Below are 22,258 nucleotides of genomic sequence, written 5' to 3'. Positions count from 1 at the left end.
CAGACTTATACCGTATGTAGATGCGAACTTCTCATCTTATAGGAAATTTTGGACGTTAGAAATTTGATTCGAAGGCTTGTGGGCTAGGTTGATTTGAGAAATTTCAGTTATGCTGTGCTATCGGACCTGTATGGGATAGGGTGATGTGGGATCACCCCCGGGTATGTGCATGTGAAAGCTACACAACGATTTGATGGCATTAGGAACAACTTTGGGCACGTTCGAGGACGAACGTGTGTTTAAGTGGGGGAGGATGTCACGACCAGACCGGTCGTTTTGAACATTTGCACTTCACTCGGTTGTTTGAGGGCATGAGTAGCTCTGTATGATGTACTTTGACTTGTGTGAATCATCGGTTTTGGGTTGCAGGTATTTCGGAATCGAATTGGAAGAAAGAATTTCATTGTTGAAGCTTTAAATTGGGAAAGTTGACCAAAATTTGACACTTTAGCATTTGACCTCGGATTGGAATTCTGATGGTTCCATTAGCTTCGTTAGGTGATTTTGGACTTAGGAGCGCGACCGGAATGTAATTTGGAGGTCCGTGGTAGAATTAGACTTGAATTGGCAAAATTGGAAATTTGGCGATTTCGGTCGGCAGTGCAAAATTTGATATCGGGGTCGGAATGGAATTCCGGAAGTTGAAGAAGGTTCTTAGTGTCATTTGTGACGTGTGTGCAAAATTTGAGGTCATTCGGACGTGGTTTGGTTGGTTTCGGCATCGGTTGCCCAATTTGGAAATTTATAAGTTCTTAGGCTTGAATCCTAGGGAAATTTGATGATTTGATATTGTTTTGAGTGACTCGAAGGTTCGACTAAATTGGTATGTTGATATATGACTTGTTGGTATTTGTGGTTGAGGTCTCGAGGGCCTCGGGGTGATTCCGGGTGGTTAACGGATTTGTCGAAGTTGGAAAACGTAGCTGTAGTTGTTGCTACTGCTATTTTCGCACCTACGGAAGAAAGAGTCGCAGGTGCGAGGCCGCTGGTGCGCGTAGGGAGTGCGCAGGTGTGGGAAATGCTAGGCTAGGCAGGATGCGCAGGTGCGAGTTGGAGGTCGCATCTGCGAGCCCGCAGGTGCGAAACCTGGGGTGCAGATGCGGAAAGGGGGATGTTGGGCAGGCTTCGCAGAAGCGGAGTAGACGCGCAGGTGCGCTTTTGCAGGCGCGGGGTTTAGGGCCGCAGATGTGGAAGCTGGGCTCCTAAGTGATTTTCGCACCTGCGATGGATTTTTTCGCAGGTGCGGTGGCGCAGAAGCGTGCAATTTTCCGCAGGTGCAAAAAACCTGAGCAGAAATCATAAATAGAACCCTTTGTGATTTTGGTTCATTTCCACCATTTTCAAGTCGGTGTTTGGAGCTTTTGGAGTGATTTATGAAGGGTGATTCAAGGGCTATATGTGAGGTAAGTTGCTTTATCCCTAATACTTGTATACATGGTGATTTTCCCTTGTTTAATCATTGTAATTACTGAAAATGAGGGGTTAGGGCTTGGAATATTTGGAAAGTAATTTAAGGATTTGAGGGACCAAACGATGTCGGGTTTTGATGAATTTGGTATGGTTAGACTCGTGAGTGAATGAGCTTTCTAGTTTTGTAAATTTTGTCGGATTTCAAGACGTGGGCTCGGGGGGCGGGTTTGAGCCAATTTCGGGTTTTGGTCTAATTTTGTAGTTTTTCTTGTGGAATTCATTCCATTAGCGCGTATTTATGGTATTGTACTGATTGTGAATATATTCAGAGCATTTGGAGGCCGAGTTCAGAGGCAAGAGCATTGCGGGTTAGATATTTGACCGGTTTGAGGTAAGTAACGATTGTAAATCTTGTCCTAAGGGTATGAAACCCCGGATTTTGTATCATTCTACTATTTTTAGTGATGCACATGCTAGGTGACGGGCGTGTGGGCGTGCACTGTTGGGGATTTATGACTTGGTCCGTCTCGTAGCAACTGTAAAGTTGCATATCTTATGGAAATTATATGATACTTATATGTTTTAGAAAGAATTTCTGTAAATTGGGTTGAATGCCATGTTTGGGCCTTGGGCCAAAGCTGTTTGGACCCTTAGGGGCTATTTTTGAAAATCTATAATCATTCATGTTTATACTTGTTTACCGCATAACTCAATTTTATGACTCTATTTTGATGTATAGAAATGTTTTGGGCCGAATGCCATGTTTTACTGAAATGCTTGAGTGGCTTGAGAGGTTTATGACTGAGTGAGGCCGAGGGCCCTATTTTTGAGGATGAGTGTGGATCGGGGCTGCCCGCCTACAGCATATTTATGACTGAGTGAGGCCGAGGGCCTGATCTATGAGGATGAGTGTGGATCGGGGCTGCCCGCCTGCATCATACTTTATTATTATAGCACGTGAGTTGTCTGTATAGATTATAGCGCTTGGGCTGAAGGAGCCCCTTCGGAGTTTGTACAGACCCCCAGTGAGTACACGTACCTACTGAGTGCGAGTGCCGAGTGCCGAGTGCGAGTGCTGAGTGACTGGGAGGCATGAGTGATTGTGAGGTATGCCCGAGTGGCAAGAGTGATTGTGAGGTATGCCCGAGTGGCAAGAGTGACTGTGAGATTTGCCCGAGGGGTTGTATATAAGTGATGTTTTACCCGAGGGGCTGTTTATGATTTCAGCATTTTTGCTCACCTTTGCATTGAGCCTTTGTTTGAAAAACTATTGGAAAAAAAATCTTTAAATGATTTTTACTGGAACCGGGTTTAAACGAGATGATTTGATTCAAACACTTATTTTTAAAGCATGTTGTACTTTACTGAGATTTCATGATATGAACGTTATATGCTTTATTGCTCGTCACTACTGCCCAGTCTTTATTTATTGTTGTTACTTCCTGAGTTGGCATACTCACGTTACTCCCTGCACCTTGTGTGCAGATTCAGGTGTAGCTGGACACGGTAGCGGTTATTAAGTGTTCTGGTTGTAGATTTTCTTGCAGATAGCAAGGTAGCTGTTTGGCGATCACAACCCCTTCTCTTCTCCCTCTTATCTTCCTCTAGTAGACAGATTATAGTAGATGCTCATGACTAGTGACACCCCGATGTCGGGCTTTTCTTTTCCGCACTTGTGTTTTCCTTGATTTGAACTCCATAAATGAAGGTTTTATGTTAAATAGTATTGAAATTATCTTTGAAATGAAAATATCGGTTTGTTTGGAAATAAGTCGGCTTGCCTAGTTCCACAATAGGCGCCATCACGACAGATTAGGTTTTTGGGTCGTGACAGGTGCAAAGCCGCAACTGCAAGAAATCCATCACAGGCGCGGACACTGCAGGCGCGAAGAATTTGGCCGTGAGTACGAAGCCGCGGGCGCTAAGGATTTTGCTGCGGGCACGATGATCGCTTGGCAGTGAGTGTTTAAAGCGGGGATTTGAGCATTTTTTGCTCATTTCTTCATTCTTGGACGATCTTTGGAGCTTTTTGAGAGGAGATTTCAACTAGCAATTTGGAGGTAAGTTAATTCTACACACCTTGAGTTAAATACATAGATTATGGGTAGATTATAACTAGTAAATCTTAGAAATCAAAGGTTTAGATGAAAAACCTATATTTTTATAAAAATGAGACTTTAACCACGAAAATGGTTATGGAATTGGATGGAAATTATATATTTGAGTTCTTGAGATTATGAGTAACGATTCCCTCCAGAAATTTTCGAAATTCGGGCACGTGGGCCTGGGGTAAATTTTAGGAATTTTACCATTTTGGATAGGGTAATTTATTGTGAATTATTGAACGTGTATTAATTATTTTATATAACCTTTGGATAGTTTCGGATCTTTCGGCATCGAATTGAAGTTTTTACACGACATTTTGATCGGAAAGTGGACTTTGAGACAAAGTAAGTCTCTTGTCTAATCTTGTGAGGGAGAAATCATCCCATAGGTGATTAATTGATAATTGTTGCTAATTGTGGGGGCTACGTATGCACGAGGTGACGAGAGCCCGTGCGTAGAAACTATTTATGCTTAAGTGCGGGTAGTTTAGGACTCAAATCATGAATTACTTATATAAATTATATTCTTTATTTAATTAAATTATTTGATATATATTGTGAATTGTTAGGAAATATAATAAAGATGGAAATTTCATATACTTAATTTTTTATTTAAATTAATTAACTGTTAAAAAGAATTGTTCATCCTCTCGAATTTATCTTATAATAAATATACTCTCCTTCCGGAGGTACATAAGAAAATGTCCTCCTTTTTTGTGGAGCGGGTCGAACGCCTCGGCAGGATAGATGCATCTATGCATCGTGCCGCACGTCCCTCGGTAGTGTACATGACACTCTAGATCAGGCCGTACGACCTCGGCAGAAATCATGCCTAATAATAATAATAATTACTTGATACTTTGCTATTTTTAATTGCAGCTTATGAATTTAATTAATAGATTGAGAATTTGTGCATTTGAAGGAATTTGATTAATAGATTTAGAATTGTTGTATTTGAATGAATTTAATTAATAGATTGAGAATTTCTGTATTTGAAGGAATCTCTTCTTGATAAAGGAATTATGGTTATACCTGTAAATGAGGCTAATTGGATAAAATGGAAATTTATTTGAATTCAAGGAATTTAATTATTTTTGCTGGTTCAATAAAAATTATTTTTAACTCTGTGAATCATGTTGATAAAAATATTTCTATTTTTATGTTACTTATTATTATTGACCCTTAGTGAGTGTCAAAGTCGACCATCTCGTCTCTACCTCTTCGAGATTAGGCTTGATACTTACTGGGTACACGTTATTTTTCGTACTCATACTGCACTTGCTGCATATTTTATTGTGCAGGTACATATATGTCTAGCGACCTTAGGTGAGCTGCATTCTGTATTACGATCCACATCCAACAGAGTCTCCTTCAGAGTTATTTATATTTTCCTGTCCAATTTGTATTCTGGACAGCTGCTGTATTTTAATTTTTACTCCTTAGTAAATGCTCGTGCACTTGTGACACCGAGTTCTGGGAAGATAATGGGATATTTAGTATTGAAATTGGTAAACGTTAATGTTACTTCTTAAAGTTCATTTATTACTAGTAAATTGAAAGAAATTTATGTTTTTAGAAATACTAAAAGATGATTTAATTAACTATTCGTTTTTGGCTTACCTGACAGCGGTGTCCGACGCCATCACGACCTTTAATGGATTTTGGGTCGTGACAACATGGTATCAGAGCATTAGGCTCACTTAAGTCTCAGGAGTCATGAGCAAGTCTAATAGAGTCTTGCAGATCGGTACGGAGACTTTTGTACTTATCTTCGATAGGCTACAGGACTGTTAGGAATACTTCTCTTTTTGATTCCTCATCGTGCGATTCGATTCCTTTGAGGCGTATGCCTTCATTTCCTTCCTATTCAATCTTATGCAACGTGAAGCGCTTGTTATAAATTGGGGATCGAGGAAATTTGTTTTATGGTACTACAGATGTAGTGCAGGATGCTTCTCCCTGTGTAATTAATTAGGCTATTGTCGTCGCCTTGGGAAGGCCGCTCTGTCCTTTTAAGTTAAGTATCAATACTACCTAAAGTTTTGAGATTTGGCATTGATTAATATGACGATTCGTGCGTTGTTATCGCACAATGTTTATGTAATGGTAAAATGCATGTCTATGTGTTAGGGCAGTAAACGACTTGAAAGAAGGTTTTTCTCAGTACATGATTCAGAGGTTCCATATTTTATTTCCAGCAGAAAAAAGGCAATCGAACTATGAATGTTCAAGTTTGGGGTTGATGGAGTAACGAAGCTTGATATTTTCGAGCGTGGTAGAGTTCTCAATTGTGATGTGGTGTCATCGCCTTGTTAAATGCGATAAGGTTCATCGGTGTTATGGTTTTCTTCAACTCGCCTTCACGGAGAGGTGTTAGGAATTGGTGTAGGGGAAGCAGTTGTTAGAGATCGCGGTGTGCAGTGGTTCAGGATCAAAGCAGTGTTCCTAGTATTGATGGCTCGATAAGGATGATCCTAGGAAAGGTTTAAAGCTGGTAATGACCTATTGGTTCAAGTGATACAGAGACAGATTCTTAGTTAAGGCAACAACTGGGCAGCGAAGGATGAGGAAGGACATGTGGAAGGTGTCTTGTGGCGGTTAGGTTCCGAGAAGGCCAAGTGTAAGAAAATAGAAGTCGAGTAGTTGCTTAAAGGAGATAGTTGACCAAAGTGGGAGAGTGGCAAGGTAGCACATGGGTTATGTGGTAGGATGATTACATACTGCAAGACAAAAACTTAAGCATGTTTAGTCTGAGGTTTTAGCAAATGAACTAAAAAACTTAAGCATGTTTAGTCTGAAAATTTAGCAAATGAACTAAAAAGCTTAAGCATGTTTAATTTAAAATTTAGCAAATGAACTAAAAAAAACTTAAGCATGTTTAGTCTGAAGTTTTAGCAAATGAACTAAATAACTTCAGCATGTTTAGTCTGAAGTTTTAGCAAATGAACTAAATAACTTGTCACGACCCAAAATCTAACCCGTCGTGATGGTGCCTATCGCGGTACAAGGCAAGCCGACCTTTCCAAAACACTTTCAAAATTTAACATAAGTGAATTAAGACATTTAACCAAACCAATACAACCAGTGTCTAAGTATCAATATAAGACAGAAAGAAATATAGAAGGAGAGACAAGATCCTGCGAACGTCGGCAGCTACCTCGTAGTCCCCGGTACCCGATCGCGCCCGAACTCAACGACCTCCGTGATCAAACACACCTGGATCTGCACATGAAGTGCAGGGTATAGCATGAGTACAACTAACTCAGCAAGTAACATAAATAAATAAAGAACTGAAAAGCAGTGACGAGCTATACAGTACATTTCATTTTAAAAGTTTTCAGTAAATAGTGAACATGCTTTCAAATTCTGTGGTATAAGTCAAATCAGTTCACGCTCATGTAAAACATATATGAATCTTCCAGAAATTTTACAATAACAGTAGATAACAACTAAGTGCAACCATAAATAAAAGAAAGTACAGCCTCTCAAGGCATCAGTCACTCAACCCATCTCAACAGCTCACATTCTCGGCTCTCAGCCCTCAATACACACTCTCAATAGGTACCTATGCTCACTGGGGATGTTCAGACTCATGAGGGGCTCCTACAACCCAAGCGTTAATCCCCACAGATAATTCTCGTATTGCACGGATAAATCACGTACTATAATATCATATCTGGATCCGCACGGATAACTCACGTGTTGTACGGACAACTCACGTGCCGTAGTATAAACATAAGGATCCGCACGGACAACTCACGTGCCATATAACAATACCTCACAACCAAGTCCTCGGCCTTACTCAGTCATGAGCCTCTCTAGTCTCGTAGCTCTCAATAAAGAAAGGAAAAACAGCCCAAATCAAATTGTTACAGCATATCAGCAGGGAAAACAAATAACAGAGACTAAGGTAAACATGTACAAGAATCACTATGTTGAGTATAACTACCATGAGCAGGAATATAGCCAAAGCATGATTTCTAACATGAAAGCCAGTCAAGTTCTAGTAGACATGAATGCATATAAACACAAATAAAGGGTTCCACCTCCAAACAGTCACATTATACCAAACTCCGGGTTTCATACCCTCAAGACTAGATTTAAAACTGTTACTTACCTCAAACTGATCAAATCCCTACTCTGCGATGCTCTTGACCCTCGATTCGGCCTCCAAATGCTCCGAATCTATTCACAATTAGTACAATACCATCAATTTATGCTAAAGGAATGAATTTCACAAGAAAAACTACTAATTTAGACCAAAACCCCGAAACTCGCTCAGACCCGGCCTCCGGGCCCACATCTCGAAATTCGACAAAAGTTACAAAACTTGAAAGTCCATTCACTCATGAGTCCATACATACAAAATTTATCAAAATCCGACATCATTTGGTCCCTCAAATCCTTATATTAAACTTTCCAAAATCCCAAGCCCTAACCCCTCATTTTCACCCCTAATTTCCACTAATTAAATGATAATACAATGGGAAAACACCATAGATAGGAGTATTAGAGCCCAAGAAACTTACCTCAATGAAAACCCCCTAAATCTCTCTTCAAAATCACTCCAAAAGCTCCAAAAACCGACTTGAAAATGGTGGAAATGAACCAAAATTCGCGAAGTGTTCTTTTTATACTTTATGCCCAAGGCTTTCGTACCTGCGGCCAAATATGCGCACCTGCGGTGCCGCATCTGCGCAAGAAACTCCGCACCTACGGAAAATCATTAAAACCCAAAACTTCGCACACGTGCTCCATATCCGCATCTGCGACCACGCAGGTGAGGAAAAGACCTCGCACCTGCAGCCACTGCCAGACCTCCTCACTTCCGCTTCTGTGGGAACCTATCCGCATCTGCGAACTCACAGATGTGACCTCACCTATGCACCTACGGACCCAGCCTACCTCAATATTTTCCGCACTTGCGAACTCCCGCGCGCGCCTGCGACCTCTCACCTTCAGCTCCCCCTCCGCAGGTGTGAAAATACCGGTAGCAGCACCTTCAGCTGCATTTTTTCAACTTCAAACAACCCGTTAACCACCCGGAATCACCCGGAGCCCCTCGGGACCTCAACCAACCATACCAACAAGTAATATATCAATATACAAACTTAGTCGAGCCTTCGAATCACTCAAAACAACACCAAATTACCCTCGGATTTAAGCCTAAGAACTTCTAAACTTCCAAATTCGATAACCGATGCCGAAACCAACCAAACCACGTCCGAATGATTTCAAATTTTATACACACGTCACAAATGACACCACGAACCTACTCCAACTTCCGTAAATCCATTCCGACCCCGATATCAAATTTTTCACTACCGACCGAAATCGCCAAATTTTCAACTTTCGCCAATTCAAGCCTAATTCCACTACGGACCTCCAAATCACATTCCGGACGCGATCCTAAGTCTAAAATTACCTAACGAAGCTAATACAACCATCAGAATTCAAATCCGAGATCGTTTACACATAAGTCAACATCTGATTGACTTTTCCAACTTAAGCTTCTACTTTAAAGACTAAGTGTCTCAATCCACTTCGAAACCACTCCGTACCCGAACCAACTAACCCGGTATATCATAATATAGTTGAAAAGCACAAAAGGAAGCAGAAATGTCTGAAACAGGGCTATAACTATCGAAACGACCGGTCGGGTCTCCCTCTCTTAAACAACCGCTCGTCCTCGAACGGATCTAGAAACATACTTAGAGTCTCGAATAGGCGTGAAAATCTGCTCCGCATATCCCGCTCGGTCTCCCAGGTGGCCTCCTCCACAGGCTGACCCCTCCACTGCACCTTCACCGAAGTTATGTCCTTTGACCTCAACTTCCGCACCTACCGATCCAAAATGGCCACCGGCTCTACATTGTAAGTCATATCACCTTCCAACTGAACCGTGCTAAAATCCAAAACATGGGACGGATCTCCAATATACTTCCGGAGCATGGAAACATGAAATACTGGGTGATCACTCGACAAGCTGGGTGGCAAGGCAAGCTTATAAGCCACCTCCCCTATCCTCTGAAGCACCTCAAAAGGCCCAATGAACCGAGGGCTCAACTTTCCCCTCTTCCCAAACCTCATAACACCCTTCATGGGTGATACCTTCAGCAAAACCTTCTCCCCAACCATAAAAGACACATCACAGACCTTCTTGTCCGCATAGCTCTTCTGCCTAGGCTGCGTTGTGCAAAGCCGCTCCTGAATCAATTTCGCCTTATCTAATGCATCCTGGACCAAGTCTATACCTAAGAGCCTAGACTCACCCGGCTCAAACTATCCTACCGGATATCTACACCTCCTCCCATATAAAACCTCGTACGAAGCCATCGGAATACTCGACTAGTAACTGTTGTTGTATGCAAACTCCGTGAGCGGCAGAAACTGGTCCCATGAACCCCCAAAGCCAATGACACAAACACGCAACATGTCCTCCAATATCTGAATAGTGCGCTCGGACTGCCCGTCCTTCTAAGGGTGAAAGGTTGTGCTCAACTCAACCTGAGTACCTCTATCTGGAATGATGGAAATTGGAACACCATGCAGGCGAATAACCTCTCGGATATAAATCTCAGCCAACCGCTCTGAAGTGAAAGTAGTACCAACTGGAATGAAGTGAGTGGACTGGGTCAGCCGATCCACAATCACCCAAATAACATCAAACTTTCTCGATGTCTGTGGGAGCCCAACTACGAAGTCCATGGTGATCCGCTCCCACTTCTACTCTGGAATCTCTAACCTCTGAAGCAAGCCACCTGGTCTCTGATGTTCATACTTAACCTACTGACAGTTGAGACACCGAGCTACAAACCCAACTATATCCTTCTTCATCCGTCTCCACCAATAGTACTGTCTCAAATCCTGGTACATCTTCGCGGCACCCGGATGGAGGGAATACCACGAGCTGTGGGCCTCCTCAAGAATCAACTCCTGAAGCCCATCTACATTAGGCACACATATCCGGCCCTGCATCCTCAACACGCCGTCATGACCAATAGTCACATCTCTGGCATCACCTCGATGAAACCTGTCCTGAAGAACGAGCAAGTGAGGGTCATCATACTGACGCTCCCTGATACGGTCATAAAGAGAATACCTGGAGACCACGCAAGCTAACACCTGACTCGGCTCTGAAATATCCAATCTCACAAGCTGGCCCGCTAAGGCTTGAACATCCAATGCCAAAGGTCTCTCTACTGCCGAAAGATATGCTAAACTCCCCAAACTCTCCGCCCGACGACTCAAAGCATCGGCCACCACATTAGCCTTCCCCGGATGGTATAAAATAGTGATATCATAGTCCTTAAGAAGCTCCAACCATCTTCGCTGACGCAAATTAAGATCCATCTGCTTCAACAGATGCTGCAGACTTTGGTGATCAGTATAAATCTCACAATGAACCCCATACAAATAATGACGCCAAATCTTCAAGGCGTGAACAATGGCTGCTAACTCGAGATCATGGACAGGATAGTTCTTCTCATGGGTCTTCAACTGGCGCGAGGCATAGGCAATCACCCTACCCTCCTACATCAGAACACATCCAATACCTACCCTCAAGGCATCACAATACATGGTGTAAGAACCTGAAGCTGATAGCAGAACTAACACTGGAGTTGTGGTCAAAGCAGTCTTGAGCTTCTGGAAGCTCTCCTCTTACTCATCTAACCATCTGAATGGAACACCCTTTTGGGTCAATTTGGTCAAGGGCGATGCAATAGATGAAAATTCCTCCACAAAGCAACGGTAATAACCCGCCAACATAAGAAAGCTCCTAATCTCCGTGGTTGAGGACGGTCTAGGCCAACTCTATACCGCCTCTATCTTCTTCGGATCCACCTGAATACCCTCATTGGACACTACGTGCCCCAAGAATGCTACTGAACCGAGCCAAAACTCACACTTGGAGAACTTTGCATAAAGCTTCTCCTCCCTCAATCTCTGCAATACAACCCTCAAATACTGAGCATGCTCCTCCTGGCTACAAGAGTACACCAGGATGTCATCAATGAATACAATAACTAATGAGTCCAAATAGGGCTGGAATACATTGTTCATCAAATGCATGAACGTTGTTGGGGCATTGGTTAGCCCAAAAGACATCATCAAGAACTCATAATGGCCATAACGGGTCCTGAAAGCTATCTTAAGAATATCCTAATCCTAAATCTTCAGCTTGTGATAACCGGACCTCAAATCAATCTTGGAGAACGCCCTCGCTCCCTGAAGCTGGTCAAATAAATCATCAATACGAGGCAATGGATATTTTTTCTTGACTGTGACCTTGTTCAACTGCCTGTAATCAATACACATCCTCATGGAACTATCCTTCTTCTTTACAAATAGAACCGGTGCACCCCAAGGTGACACACTAGGCCGAATAAACCCTTTATCAAGGAGTTCCTGAAATTGTTCCTTCAACTCCTTCAAAACTGCCAGTGCCATACGATACGGTGGAATAGAAATGGGTTGGGAGCCCGGCACCAAATCAATACCGAAGTCTATCTCTGTCAGGCGGCATGCCCAGCAGGTCTATAGGAAACACATCCGAAAAATCACGTACAACCGGAACAGAATCAATGGCAGGAGTCTCTGCACTAACATCCCTCACAAATGCCAAATAAGATAGGCAACCCTTCTCAACCATACGATGAGCCTTAAAATATGAAATCACCCTATTAGGTACATAATATATAGAACCGCTCCACTCAACCCTCGAAAATCCCGGCATCGCCAACGTCACGGTCTTAGCGTGACAATCTAGAACAGCATGACATGGAGATAACCAATCCATACCCAATATCACATCAAAGTCAACCATACTGAGCAGCAAAAGGTCTACTTGGGTCTCTGGACCCCCAATAGTCACCACACATGACCGATATACGCGGTCCACAATAATAGTGTCGCCCACAGAAGTGGATACATGAACAAATGAAACTAAAGACTCACAGGGCATATCCAAAAAATGGGTGAAGTACGAAGAAACATATGAATACGTGGAACCAGGGTCAAATAATACAGAGGCATCTATGTGACAAACTGAGACAATACCTGTAATCAAGAATCTAAAGCAATAGCATCTGGTCTGGTAGGGAGGGCATAGAAACGGGCCTGACCACCCCCCTGATCTGCCTCCCCCTCTCTGGCGACCCCTAGCTAACTCGACTCCACCCATAGCTGGCTGAGCTCCACCCCTGGCTGGCTGGGCAGGTGGTGGAGGAATTGGTGTTGGTGCCATCGGCCGAGTACTCTGTTGTGGAGTCCCACCCAATAGCCTAGGGCAATCTCTCATAATGTGACCAAAATATCCGTAATAGAAACAACCCCTCCTCTGACGAAACTGCTACTCCTGATGCCCAAAAGAACTACCCGAGGATACCTGAGCAGGCGGGGTATGATGAGAACTCTACGCTGGTAGTGCACTGAATGATGATTGGTCCTGCTGATGACTATGAGAACCATGGCCAGATGATGCACCACGGTGAAATGGCCGAGCTGACTGAGCCTGTCTGAAATGACGACCTCTAACGTGCTGGAACTGACCCTCAGAAGGAGCACCGCTGAATCCACCCTGACCACGAGGCCTCTTGGCCTCCCTCTCAACCCTCTCCTGACCGCAAACCATCTCAATCTGCCAAGCAATGTCGACAACCTCATCAAAGGTAGCACCCGAAACTCGCTCTCTGGTCATAAGCAACTGTAGCTGATAAGTGAGGCGATCAATAAACCTCATGATCCTCTCTCTGTCCGTGGGAACCAACCAGATAGCATGACGGGCCAACTCCGAGAATCGCATCTCATACTGCGTCACAGACATATCACCATGGCGAAGCTGCTCAAACTGTCTGCGCAGCTCCTCTCTGTGGGACTGAGGCACAAACTTCTCCAAAAAGACCACGGAGAACTGCTGCCAAGTAAGGGGTGTTGCTCTAACAGTCGTACGCCTCTCGTAAGTCTCCCACCATCTGAGTACAGACCCAGAAAACTGAAAAGTGGTGAATGAGACCCCACAAGTCTCCAGAATACCAGTTGTACGGAGTATCCTCTAACACTTGTCCAAGAAGTCCTGGGCATCCTCTCTCTCTCTCTGTGCCACTAAAAGGTGGAGGCTGGAGTCTCCTAAACCTCTCCAATCTACGTTGATCATCCTCAGGCATAGCAGGAACCACATAATCCTGAGCAGCTATAACCGGCTGGGCTGGTGGTGCCTTCGGTGTTTGGAATCCCTGCACCACCTGCTCTGGTGTTCGGGCAGCGGGAGTCTGAGCACCTCCCCTGGCCTGAGAAGTGGTTGCTACGGCCGAAACAGAGATCGCCTGAGCAAGACTGGTACACGCTGTCAGAATCTGAGCTAAGGCCTCCTGAAGGCCTGGAATCATAATAGGCACAGGTGATGCCTGAGCTGGTGCATCAACAACTGGAATCTGATCCTGATCTGGGGTAACTGGTGGATCTGCAGGTACTGCCCCAGCTGTTGTACGGGTTGTACCTCTGCCCCTACCACGGCATCTACTGCGGCCTCGGCCTCTCGCGACCCTGGCTGGTGGTATGGGTGGCTAGCCCTCCTGACCGGTAGCACGAGTCCTCACCATCTGTGAGAAAATGAAACAACAAGTGTCTAATTACCAAAATAAACAGATTCGCACGACAAGAATCCAAGAATGTGAAATTTTTCCTTAGGGTTTTGCATCCTCTCGAAGATAAGTACACACGTCTCCGCACTGATCCGCAAGACTCTCCTAACCCGCTCATGACTCGTGAGACCTATGTAACCTAGAGCTATGATACCAACTTCTCACGACCCAAAACCTAACTCATCGCGATGGCGATCTCGGTACTAGGCAAGCCGACCTTTCCAAAACACTTTCAAAATTTAACAAAAGTGAATTAAGACATTTAAAATAACCAGAGTTTTTCATAAATACGGGGTAAAACTCAAATAAAACATAAGTGCGGAAAAATAGCCCGACATCGGGGTGTCACTAAGTCATAAGTATCTAGATAACCAAACCAATACAACCAGTGTCTAAGTATCAATATAAGACAGAAAGAAATATAGAAGGAGAGACAAGGTCTTGCGGACGCCGGCAACTACCTCGTAGCCCCCGGTACCCGATCGCGCCGAACTCAACTACCTCCGTGATCAAACATACCTGGATCTGCACATAAAGTGCAGGGTGTAGCATGAGTATAACCAACTCAGTAAGTAACAGAAATAAAAAAGGAACTGAGAAGCAGTGACGAGCTATACAGTACAGTTCATTTTAAAAGTTTCAGTAAAGAGTGAACATGCTTTCAAATTCTGTGGTATAAGTCAAATCAATTCACGCTCATGTAAAACAGATATGAATCTTCCAGAAATTTCACAATAACAGCAGATAACAACTAAGTGTAACCATAAAAAAAACAAGTATGCCCTCTCAAGGCAGCAGTCACTCAACCCATCTCAACAGCTCACACTCTCGGCTCTTAGCCCTCAATACACACTCTCAACAGGTACCTGCGCTCACTGGGGATGTTCAGACTCATGAGGGGCTCCTACAGCTCAAGCGCTAATCCATACGGACAACTCACGTGCTTCACGGACAACTCACGTGCTATAATATCATATATGGATCCGCACGGACAACTCACATGCCATATAACAATACCTCACAACCAGACCCTCGGCCTTACTCAGTCAAGAACCTCTCTAGTCTCGTGGCTCTCAATAAAGAAAGGAAAAACAACCCAAATCAAATTGTTACACTATATCAGTAGGAAAAACAAATAACACAGACTGAGGTAAACATGTACAAGAATCACTATGACTGAGTATAACTACCATGAGTAGGAATATAGCCTAAGCATATTTTCTAACATAAAAGGCAGCCAAGTTCTAGTAGACATGAATGCATATAAACACAAATATAGGCTATTAGACTTCACAGTCTCCCGGGACGGACCAAATCTTAATCCCTCACGGCGTATATCTACACGTCCGTCACCTAGCATGGGTGTCACCTCCAAACAGTCACATTATACCAAACTCCGGGTTTCATACCCTCAAGACCAGATTTAAAATTGTTACTTACCTCAAACCGATCAAATCCCTACTCCGCGATGTTCTTACCCCTCAATTCGGCCTCCAAATGCTCCAAATCTATTCACAATCAGTACAATACCATCAATTTATGCTAAAGGAATGAATTTCACAAGAAAAACTACCAATTTAGACCAAAAATCCGAAACTGGCTCAAACCCGGCCCCCAAGCCCACGTCTCGAAATCCGACAAAAATTACAAAACTTGAAAGCCCATTCACTCACGAGTCCATACATACAAAATTTATCAAAATCCGACATTATTTGGTCCCTCAAATACTTAAATTAAACTCTCCAAAATTTCAAGCCCTAACCCCTCATTTTCACCCCTAATTTCCACTAATTAAATGATAATACAATGGGAAAATACCATAGATAGGAGTATTAGAGCCCAAGCAACTTACCTCAATGAAAATCTCCTGAATCTCTCTTCAAAATCACTCCAAAAGCTCCAAAAGTTGACTTGAAAATGGTGGAAATTAACCAAAATTCGCAAAGTATTCTTTTTATACTTTCTGCCCAGGGCTTTCGCACCTGCGGTACCGCATCTACGCAAGAAACTCTGCACCTGCGGAAAATCATTAAAATCCAAAACTTCGCACCTGCGCTCCATAGTCGCAGGTGCGGAAAAGACCTCGCACCTGCGGCCACTGCCTGACCTCGTCACTTCCACTTCTGCGGGCACCTATCCGCATCTGCGGACTCGCAGAAGCAACCTCACCTCCGCACTTACGGACCCAGCGTACCTTACCACTGTCCGCACCTGCGAACTCCCACGCGCGCCTACGACCTCTCACATGCGGCTCCCTCTCTGCAGGTGCGGAAATACCAGTAGCAGCACCTTCAGCTGCATTTTTCCAACTTCAAACAATCCGTTAACCACCAGGAATTACCTCGAGCCCCTAGGGACCTCAATCAACCATACCAACAAGCCATATATCAACATACAAACTTAGTCGAGCCTTCGAATCACTCAAAACAACATCAAAACACCAAATTACCCGCAGATTCAAGCCTAAGAACTTCTAAACTTCCAAATTCGACAACCGATGCCGAAACTAACCAAACCACGTCCGAATGACCTCAAATTGTACACACACATCACAAATGACACCACGAACCTACTCCAACTTCGAAAAATCCATTCCGACCCCGATATCAAATTTTTCACTGCCAAACGAAATCGCCAAATTTCTAACTTTCGCCAATTCAAGCCTAATTCCACTACGGACCTCCAAATCACATTCCGGACGCGCTCCTAAGTCCAAAATTACCTAACGAAGCTAATGGAATCATGAGAATTCAAATCCGATATCGTTTACACATAAGTCAACATTCAGTTGACTTTTCCAACTTAAGCTTCTACTTTAGAGACTAAGTATCGCAATCCACTCTGAAACCACTCCGGACCCGAACCAACTAACCCAGTATATCATAATATAGCTGAAAAGTACAAAAGGAAGCAGAAATGGGGAAAACGGGGCTATAACTCTCGAAACGACCGGTCGGGTCGTTACATAACTCCAGCATGTTTAGATTGAAGTTTCGGATAAAACTCATGACAAAACTGTAGACTGCAGGATAAATAACTTCAGCATGCATTAGCATTAAATTTTAGCTTCAATGTGAAACATCTTCATGCTATATTAGCATGAAGTTTTAACTTCAACATGAAACAATTAGTATGAAGTTTTAGCTTCAAGGTGAAACAACTTCATGCAAGTGTGATGCTAAAGATGAATCTGAAAAAGTTTCTGATTTTTTTGATAAAGCTGGTGAGAGGAGAGGAGAAGATCGTTTTATATCTTTTGTCAGGGGTGTAATTGTCGTATTATTACAGATTTTTTGTCAGCTGGCTACCAAATCAATAATTTTTAAAAATATGGTACAAGTTAAAAAGTGGTACAAATATAGGGTACGACTGCAAATCCCCCACTTTATTCACATTGGGCCTGGACTTTGCGTGGGCTACCCCTCCCTAGTTTATACAATAAAAAAGACTCCAACTCCTTAGCCTAACATAAAATAACAAAAATATTATAACTTTATTGATTGAGGGATAATAAATATATAAAGATAACATACCTGAATCTTACATAAACGTGCATATTCAATTATCTCCTTAACCATGATCAAATCTTACAAGTTGTGACTTATATATTAAAAGGCAACACGGTTTGGAGTCTATAAAACTATACTATATAACATGAAAATGAAGGTTTGAAATCTTGGCTTATACATAAAGCTATGATGCTTAATTTATATTTAAAATATCTCGCCTTCACTATCGTTGACTTTGGGGAAGTGAATAAGTTAATACATACTATAACAACATAAACCCTTGGGATATAATATTAAGTGGTATTAACAAACTATAATAGGAAATGGGAATTGAAAATTTCTCTTTTCAAACAACAGATAAAATATTAAGTATGCGGCAAAAATACATACATAGTAGGTGCAAGTAGATGTTGTACGGGGTGCGTGGTCCTTGTCAACAGGGGCGGAACTATAATATTAGGAACGGGTTCGGACAAATTCAGTAACTTATGTTTAGATTATGTATTTTATATCAAAAAACTTATTAAATACGAAAAAAATATTTAATTAAAAATCTAATAATAATTAAAATAGCTAAATTTAACGACAAATTCAAAATTATAAACTTCAAATCGCAATTCCACTTCTTACTCATTGACCTTTGGAGCTTCAACAGACGGTACAACAAAAAAGAGAACAAAATCTTGGCCATGGGCCATCAGAAATTATTAAAGTACAAAGAACTGGCTTTGGCCATTTCACCGACCAATGAGGACGGAGTACCAGATAATGATTCAAAGTTAACGGGAATATATGACAAGTGAGGCTTGCTCAGTTGGTAAAAGCATCTTCACCTACGACCGTTAAGTTATGGGTTCGAGTCACGCTGGAGGGGAAGTGTGGAAACAGTATAGATCTTCCTAATTTGGGAGGGGGTTAAAAAAAAGAAAATATATATAAGTATAACAATCTAAAGAATAGGAATATGAATATGTACACGCAACAACATCATAAAATCTAACCAGCACAGAAGATGCAGAGCTCAAGAATGATCTGAGGAAGGACCGTAGTTCAAGGGGTGTGATATAAACAGCGAATCTAGGATTTGAAGATGCATGGTGGGTGCCATAATTTTCTTTAACATACATTTTCTAATGACTAATTTGGAGTTTGTTAGGAATATTTATTCGATTAGGTTTCATCTCTTTTGAGTTTATTCGGATTAACTTAATAGGCTTTTTTTATTTACATGTATGAAAATTACATCTCAAATATCAAGACAAACGTAATTAGCATTTTATACCGAAATCATACCCTTATTATTAACAACACAAGTAAAATCAACACTTTCACTAGGGAAATTACTTTTTTTCTTGTGTATTTAAAATAAATTTGCGCAAGTAAAATCACATCTTCAATGAGAAAATTACACCAATTAGAACAAGAAAAAAAAACATTTTCAATCGATAAATTACATCCTCTGTAATGACCCGACCGATTGTTTTACTTTTTAGATCCCCATTCCACTAAATAATACTCCATGTATATGCTTTTACTGTTATATGACTTGCGGAGATGGTTAGTTCGGGATTTGGAAGGGTTCGGATTGAAATTGGAATACTTGGTTCCTTAAGTTGGCCTTAAAAGCTAAGTTTGACTTCGGTAAATATTTTAAGTAAACGGCCTCGAAATAGGGATTTGACAGTTCCAATAGGTTCGTATGATAATTTCGGACTTGGGCGTATATTCGGATCGGATTTTGGATGATCCGGGAGCGTTTCGACGCCTAATAATGAAAGTTGGCATTTTGGGTGAATTTCATAAGTTTGGGTTGAAGTAGATTTTTATGTATAGATGTCCGTTTGGGATTCTGAGCCTAGGAATAGCTCTGTATGGTGATTCTGGACTTAGGAGCGCTTCCGGATGTGGATTTGAAGGTCTGTAGGTCGTTTCGGGGTCATTTGGCGAAAGTTGGAAATTTGAAGATTTTTGGGAAGTTTGACTGAGAGTGAACTTTTTTATATCGGGTTCGAATTTCGATTCCGGAAGTTGGAGTAGGTCTGTAATGTCATTTAGGACTTGTGTGCAAAATTTGAGGTCAATCGGACGTGATTTGATAGAAATCGAACGTGCTAATGTGTTTTAGAAGTTTTGAGTTTTCATGATTTGATTCATGCATTTTGGCATCTGATTCATGCTTTTATATGTTATTTTGGCGTTTCAATTGCGCGAGCAAGTTCGTATGATATTTTTATACTTGTGTGGACATTTGGTGTGAATTCCCGAGGGCTCGGATAAATTTCGGACGCGTTCGGATGGATGAGAAGACTTCAATTTTTTTGGATTTTTTGTTGGTGTCTCAGGTATCACAAATGTGAGATTTGGTTTGCATTTGAGAGAAAGGCTTCGCAATTACAAAGAAGCCTGATCAAGGCAGGACTATCATTTCCGAGATTTCCAGTCGCTTTTGCGACCAGCCTCCCTTCACATTTGCGAATATTTTGTCGCATTTGCGTCCTTGACAGTGGGGGCTCAGCTTCGCATTTGCGAAAAATTTGTAGCATTTGCAACAATCGCATTTGCGAATAAGGTGTCGCAATTGCTACACCTGCGACTTATGAAACAACTTTTATTACGGGACTTAGCCTTATTTCCCTCATTTCTCATTTGGTCTTAGGCGATTTTGAGAGCAATTTTGGGAGGGGTTCCATCAACATCAAGAGATAAGTGATTCCTATCAATTCTTAAGCTAAATACACGGATCATAAGTAGATTTAACATGGAAAATGGTAGGATTTATAGGATTTTTGAGGAAAACCTAGGGTTTTGATACAAATGGGGTTTAACCACGAAAATGATTATGGAATGGGGTGAAAATCATATATTTGAGCTCATGAGGTTATGGGTAACAACTTTCTTCAAAATATTTCGGAATTCAGGCACGTGGGCCCGTGGGTGAATTTTAGGAATTCTTCAATTGGGGTTGAAAAATCACTTTAATAGTTAGGATATGAACTCTTGAACATGTATTGATTATTTTATGTAACATTTGACTAGTTTCGAGTCGTTTGGCACCGAGTTGAGGGTTTAAAGCACATTTATGAACCAGAAAGTAAGCTTTGAGATGATGTAAGCCTCTTTTCTAACCTTGTAAGAGGGAATTAATACCAAAGGTGAATTGAATTAATATGTGCTTCTATTTGTGAGGGCTACGTACACATGAGGTGATGAGAGTTCGTATGTAGCTACTAATTATGTTTATGTCCGGGTAGTTTAGGACCCAAATCATGTTATACTTACGATGTTTGCACCTTACTTGTTAATTTAAGTTCTTAAATCATATTGGAACTTGATAAAGGAATTATAAAAGGTCGAATTTTATTTACTTGAGTTTTGGACGGGTTACTTGACCGTTAACGAGAATTGGTGTTTCTTTGAATATTACCCTCTTAATAATCTTTGAATCGGTTGTTTATAAAGTATTTTTTCTTCTTGTGGAGCGGGCCGAATGCCTTGGTAGTAGAATAGATGTATCTATGGTTCGTGTCGTTTGACCCTCGGCAGTGCACAGTTTATATATTTGTATGTTGGATCGGGTCGTACGACCTCGACATAATTCGTGCACAATAATTCTTGGAGCCCAATTATATATGATATTGTTTCATTGGCTTGAGAAACTAATTTGTTAAATGATGGAAATTAATTTGGGATTTATCATTAGAGAAGGAATTGTTTATTTATCTCTTGTTATTGAGTTTTCAGTTGTATTTATATAGCCCATGCTTAAATTATAGTTTTGGTGTTTTATTGTTAGCCCATAGTAAGTGTCAAAGTCGATCCCCCGTCACTACTTCTTCGAGGTTAGACTAGAAACTTGGATTTTACACAGAAAAGCGTTCAAAAAGGTCTCCCACCTAGTGGCGGAGCAAGAATTTTTGTTAAGGGGTGTCAAAATATATAAAAGTAAATATACCAGGAAATTAAGGAGAGAGAATGTAACGACTCGACTGGTCGTTTTGAGTATTACAACCTTGCTTTCCCCTTTAGTGCTCAAATTGTACTTTATAGTTATTGTGTGAATTGCCAGGGTAAATGGTTCGGATCCGGTGAGATTTTGGAATGAATTGGAACACTTAGTTCTAAGGTTTAAAGCTTAAGTTAAAATAGTAATCGGATGTCGACTTATGTGTAAACAACCCCGAAATAGAGTTTTGATGATTCCAATAGCTCTGTATGGTAATTTTGAACTTAGGAGCGTGTCCGAAAAATTATTTGGTAGTCCGTAGTGGAATTTGGGTTGGATTGCCGAAAGTTAAATTTTTGGGAAGTTTGACCGGGGGTTGACTTTTTGATATCGGGGTTGGAATCCGATTCTGGAAATTGAAATAGGTCTGTAATGTGAAATGTGACTTGTGTGCAAATTTTGAGGTCAATCGGACGTGATTTGAGGTGTTTCGGCGCAAGTTATAGAATTTGAAGTTTCAAGGTTCAATGATTTCGAATTGAGGTGTAATTCGTCGTTTCGATGTTGTTAGGTGTGATTTGAGTAGGTCCGTGTTATGTTATGAGACTTTTTGATGCAATTGGTTGAGGTCCTGGGGGCCTTGGGTGA

This window comes from Nicotiana tabacum, chromosome 15 (genome assembly GCF_000715075.1).
Source record: "Nicotiana tabacum cultivar K326 chromosome 15, ASM71507v2, whole genome shotgun sequence".
NCBI classification, from domain to species: domain Eukaryota; kingdom Viridiplantae; phylum Streptophyta; class Magnoliopsida; order Solanales; family Solanaceae; genus Nicotiana; species Nicotiana tabacum.
This window is presented reverse-complemented; position numbering follows the sequence as displayed.